Below are 6276 nucleotides of genomic sequence, written 5' to 3'. Positions count from 1 at the left end.
GGAGGATGTAGCTCTCAGCTACTACTCCAGTGCCATCTCTAAGAGTTTTCAACCATGATAATCACGAATTAACCCTTAAAAAATGCAAGCAAGATGCTAAATAAATTGTTTCTTTTACAAGAATTGCTTTGGTCATAGCGTCTCTGTACAGCATAGAATAGTATCTAAGACAGAAGTGTAATATTACTAAAGGACTGTATAAGTCTTAACAATATCAGAAGAAAATAGTAAGTCATGGAGATCTAAAAGAAGCACAAAATGTTAAAATGCTCAAGTCGGGGTCATCAAAAGCAAACAGGATACTTAGGTAGTGAAAATGTTGCCCGTAATTTTAGAAATAGTTATCTTGGAGAAAGAAAGACGTGTCATCACCAGATGTGACAAGAAAAGTGAGAAATGAGTAAGTAGAAATCTGGTTCAATTCGGAAAGAAATGTCTAGGGTTAAACATTCTCAACAATTTATAGAGAATGAGTTGGGTGGAGAGAAAGGTAGCATGGTTGTAGCCTCATCCTTAGTTATAGGGACCACAGAGACAGAAGTTAGAAAGATGAAGTGACTGGAGGAAGGCGGATGAAGCCTGCTAAGCCTCTCTGCTTGCCACCTGAAGTTCCTTTCACTACCTCACACCACCTCCGAAGTAATGACACATCGTTGTTTTCATTTGCTTGGAAAGGATCAATAAATAACAGCAACTGCTTGGAGTTTTGCAAATTAAAAACAAAAGGAAGGAAAGAAAAGGTAAAGATGGGTAGAGATTGTTGAAAGGTCCATTTTAAAGAATGGAGAACACATGGAGACCGGCAACTAGTTATTGGGCAGGACTGTGGATTGCATGTGGATTGCAGATAGAAATGAGTTTAGAAACACAGGTTTAGCTATGGACTCTAGACACAGTAGGGGTAGGAAAGGAAATATGAAGTCAAAAAGATAACTCTAGAGAAAGCACGGTGAGCGACAGTGAAACTGTAGTGACTAACAGGGTCTGCTTTGGAAATCAAGACATGTAATCAGGTTTTAATTTTAAAGATACTTATATTTTACAGGCTTTGAAGTTAAGGGTTAAGATAGTACATTTTAAATGTAACAAATATCAGTGTAACACATCCATTTCTAAGCAGCTGGCTGGGAATATAACCAATTTGAAAAGCTTCTTCTATATTAGCTTTCCTTTCATCTACTAAATCTTTTTGGGAGGAAAAGTTCATTGATTCAAATGAAGCTATTGTTCTTCGCTGAAAGAATAATATAAACTACAATGATTTTTTTGTGGATTTGTTCTGCATTTGAGAATTGAGGCTTTAGCTTTATTAGCAAAATATATTGTTTTTAAATTAAATTTCTAATAAACATACTTGGGTGTGAATTCAAGGAAATATTTTGCAAAACTAAAAAGACAAATTAGCATCCCAAGCTCTAAACAACATTCTAGTGGGGGGTTGTTTGTATTGAAATATTTTCAGGGTTAATTATTACCAAGGGTTTTTAACATAGTGAATTTTATTCGCACGTGTCCAGAAAAGCTGCTAGTCACGGCATCCTTCTCTTCTATATATAAGTTAATAGTGACATCTTGTGGTCAGTTTTCACTTTGAACCCACACATGGAAGCAAAGTGAAGGTGCTTTGGGTTTTATTGCAATAATATCCAATTTTCGCTTCCATTTCCAGACATTTTACGACGTTTATTTACTGTGAAAGTTTCTTTCACTGCCATCAAAGTTAAGCAGATGGTATCATTAAAGCTATGTCATGTTGTCAACATGTTCGCTGAACGAGACAAGAAAGGCACAGAAGACATAGCTGGGACCATCCTCTGCGAAATAAACAATCCCAATCAAACCATGAAGAAAACGTCAGACAAGTTCATCCTGAAGCAGGGTCCATGGAACCTGATCCCTACTCCTCACGAATGTCAAGGTCAATCCAGTGAGGAAAATCTCAGAAGCTATTACAGGTGAGAAATGGGACAACTAAATGCACCATTGAATGTTGGACTGAAACCCGCAAAGAAAAAGAACTCTGTGGAAAATCTAAATGACACATAAATCTGGGATTCGGTTAAGGGAAATGCACCAATGCATATTCTTGACTTTTTTCTTCTGATGCAGGCTCCACGGGAATGGAGAGTGGTGACAATAGCCTCAAATTACTTTGAAACTTTGATCAGTGCATTTAAATGAGAAAACAACTTGAACAATTGAGACATCATAGGTTTGCTGGAGCTATATTAATTTCCCTTTCCCAAAGAATATGAACCAAGTTTCAGCAAAGGAAAAAAGTTTAGTTTCTAAATGTTCTAGATCCTTAGGTTGCTATAAAAATTTTCCTCACAAGGATGAATTTTAGTGATCAACTCAAGATTCTACATGCTTGAGTTCCCTTTTGGTAGGCAAAAAAAAATTGTTATGACTTGGGAGTACAGTGTAAATCCTTGTTCTTACCTAGGAGGCTTCACCCTGCCTGCCATTCTTCCCCTTCCTCTTCCTTCTCCGTTTCCTTTTCCTCCATCTCTATCCTTCATCTCTCCCTCTATTTCTCCTCCGTGGATTCTCTCACGCACCCAAGAACCTTTCCACTTCGTTCTCCACCTACCCAGAGGCTTCCTTACAAAAAGGAAGGAAGAATAGATAAGCATAGATAGAAAGAAAAATTTGATTTTCAAATTCCATTTCCTTAAGTTTTCTCTTCGAATATCCCTTATCAGAAAAATATTGTCCAATCTGCCGCCACTGTCTGGCCTCCTTCTCCTACATTCTTAGTCACCAGAGAGTTCATGCTACATGAAACACCACACGATGGGTTGTTTCTCCCTAGGTTGGCATGTAGCTTTTGTGAAACAGTTTCAAGCTGTGTTTTCTTCAGTTGTTGACACTGCAATGGCTCTATAAAGCACATGATAGGCACTCAATTGTATTTTTTCAATGAGACCAAAATCTCCCCTGAAACTGGTTTATCATATCAGTCCTGGGAACCTGGTTTGTCGTCCACATGGCAGCCTATCTAATGGAGCTTTCAACTCCCATTTCTCTCTCCAGGTCTGCTTGTGCACTGGGTGTTCCCCATCTGCTCCAAGCTTCCTTCATGGCTGTGCTCTGAAAAGCCGAGGCTTGTGATTTTGTTTCTCTACCTTTCCGACTGATTCCTGGTTGAATCTGGACGAGGATAAGAGATAAGTTTGGGCATTTCTCCTACCTGCCCCATATGTTTTCAATTTGAATTTCTCCATGACCACAGCTTCTATCAGATGGATCTTCAGCAGGGTAAGGTGTCTCTGTCTCTGGACTCTGGCAGTACTTCTTTCTTTTTTGCCTCTTCGAGGTAGACATGTCTGTCTGCTGCCCATAATTGGTTGTTTTAGTATTCCTGTTTGTTCTCTTAAATCTGGTCACATGTCTGCAAATAACACCTTTATTAAAATCTGCTAAGTTAAAGCATGTAAGGTAAGGGTCTTTTCTAACCCATCCCTAGAATGATACCCCAGGGTAATGTTTCTTAAACTTTAACAATCAGAAGAACTGCACGGGGGGGCGGGGGTGTAAAAATACAGAGTGCTGGGTATCACCCTTTCAGGTGCTGATGTAGAAGACCTAAGGTTCTATAATTTACGTTTTAATCAGTTTTCCAAGTGATACCGAAGCTTCTGGTCTGAGAACTAGACTATCTCTGCCGTAAAGTGTGTTATTTCACAGGTTAAGTGGTGTATGTTCAGTTTCATGAATGAAGAAATCTTCCTTCAAATAGGTCTTAGAAATTGTGTAGCAAATTGAAGTAGCAAAAAGTGGAAACAGACTCAGAATAAATAGTATTTATTACTCATAAAAATAGGAATTGCATATCACTTAATCTTGGGGACCTTTGTTGCTGCTATTATAGAATGGGAACAATCAAAATAGCTATTTTTATTGAGATAATTTTTTTTGTCTGTCTTCTATTCTTCCAAGCACTGTGAAACTTTAGTGTTACATTTAAATTATCTTTATCATGTAGATATATTGTTACTTCCAACTTAAAGATGAGTAAATGGTACACAGAAAATGTCTAGTGAGTGGCCAAGTGGTCACACAGAACTGTAGTTTGCATGCGGTCTGACTCCAGTGTACCTACTTATCCACTAATCTGAAAAACCAGTCTATGGGTGCCACTATGTTCAAGCATTTTTGTTATCCACGTTTGGGGCTCATTTCGGAGGTACCTTTTTTTCTCCTCTGTGATATATTACAATTAAAATTCATGATCTTTTTTTAAAAAATTATCTTTACAGATATTTATGCTTTAAAAACACTTGAATAACTGAAGAAACCAAACACAGGAGTGTTGACAGTTACATCCATGTTTACATACATGTGTGTTTCCATGTACAGTGAAATGAAGAACACATTTCTCCATATCACTCACCCTAGACCATAGTGAAGTATTGGAATAGTTCCAGCTAGAAACCTTAATGACCTATTATTTCCTACTGACTTAGTGTGTTCTCCTAGGGTATGCTATCTTTTTTTTTTTGTCTTTTCTACTCCACCAAAGAAGGAAAAATGTAGCAGTGTCTTTATTTCTACGTATAAATTGAAGTCTGTACAGTGACCTAGTTCTTCAATAATGTTGTAATAGACTTCAGACTAAAGTTTTCGAGAAAAATGAGTTTTAATACAGGAAATTATGGCTAGAGTATGCTTCCAGAAATCCAGGCATGCAGTGCTTAGAGTTCGAGACTATTGGTCTCAGCTGCCTACATACAGTACAGAATGAAATCATTTATTAGTCACACCGAAAATAGGAAAATCAACCCTTACATCACACCGAGCACAAAATCAACTCCAGATGGAGACAAAACTACAATGAAAAGGAGAAAAAAATCACAAAAATTTGGAAGATAATATCTGTAACATAGGATTGGAAACTGCTTCTTAACCTGAATTTTTAAAATGAGATCAGAATAAAGATGACCAAACTGAAGAAGTTCTTTTCAATGAATGATACAAGGTGAAACGTAAAATCACAAACTAAGAAATATATTTGAAAATCATTTTTAAAAGACAAGCAAATCTTTAATAGGCATTTAACAGCAGAACAAGAAAGATTACTGTATTGAAACATTTTTTAATTCATTAGTAAGAACGGAATTATACACTAGAAACACAGAAGATATAACTTTTTATTTTATACCAAATGAGCAAACCCCTAAAGGGCTACCAGTATTATGTGTTGTGCCTGACTAATTGTAGTAAGTACAGACAACATTTGAAAATTGATTTGACCTTAATCAGTGTCCATATGAGTTAGTCAGTTATTATACTTCTTATGTCTGTTCTTGGTAAGTATGTGTTAGAGAAAGATTGTTTTAAATTGTCAAACTTGAGAAAATGAGAATATTAATAGGTGGATTCATCTATTGATATTCACTCAGACTACACAATAAAACAATCCCATTTGACTATGAGGACACCAATGGATCCTTGAAACCTGGGAAAGAAGCACCCCCAATGCTTTTCCTACATGTCCCATTTGCCATATAGAACCAGAAATCATCTGTTTTTCCAAGATTTGTGCTTCCTCTCCATGTTGAATGTTTGACCTGTTATTAAATAAAATAATCGTTAATTTAATACAAGTACTTTGATATTACACCATTTGATTTGGAAACCTTAGTGTCTTCTAAGTGTCAGGAGGTATAATTCAGTCTGAGTACACTGGAAAAAGGACTAGAATAATGTGAGATTTTATCTCTTTTTAGAACAGCCCACAATTGAAGACACTTGAATTGTGAAATTCTGAAATTTTTCTCCTAACATTTTCAGATAGAGATTATGAATAACTGAAACTGTGAAAAAATAAACTTTCAATAATATATAATTACTGCAAGATATAAATACAATAATAAACTACCGTTATAAAATTCAGGACAGACACAAGCCATAAATTTAGAGAGTTGATGATTAGACCTCTCTTGGCAGAAGCTATACAGCATGACTTTACTTGAAGTAAGAAACAAGCAAACTTATTTAATTTGCACCACCTTGCACAATCTCATAAGATCACTGCTCAAGTTTAAGTGAATAATTGAAAAAAGGTAGATATCTAGGAATATTCAGTCATGATAAAACTACTTAAGAAAAGCAAACAAATGATAAATATAAGTATTTGGACAGTGACTACCTGTCCTTTGGAGGAAGGCGTGTAGGATTCATATTATGGTAGAGGGTGAACGCTCTTGAATAATTGACAACACTCAATCTGCTGAATTGATAGCCGGACTTGTGGCTCTTTTCTTCTTCTCT

Source organism: Microtus ochrogaster, chromosome 19, assembly GCF_000317375.1.
Source record: "Microtus ochrogaster isolate Prairie Vole_2 chromosome 19, MicOch1.0, whole genome shotgun sequence".
In the NCBI taxonomy this organism is placed as follows: domain Eukaryota; kingdom Metazoa; phylum Chordata; class Mammalia; order Rodentia; family Cricetidae; genus Microtus; species Microtus ochrogaster.
This window is presented reverse-complemented; position numbering follows the sequence as displayed.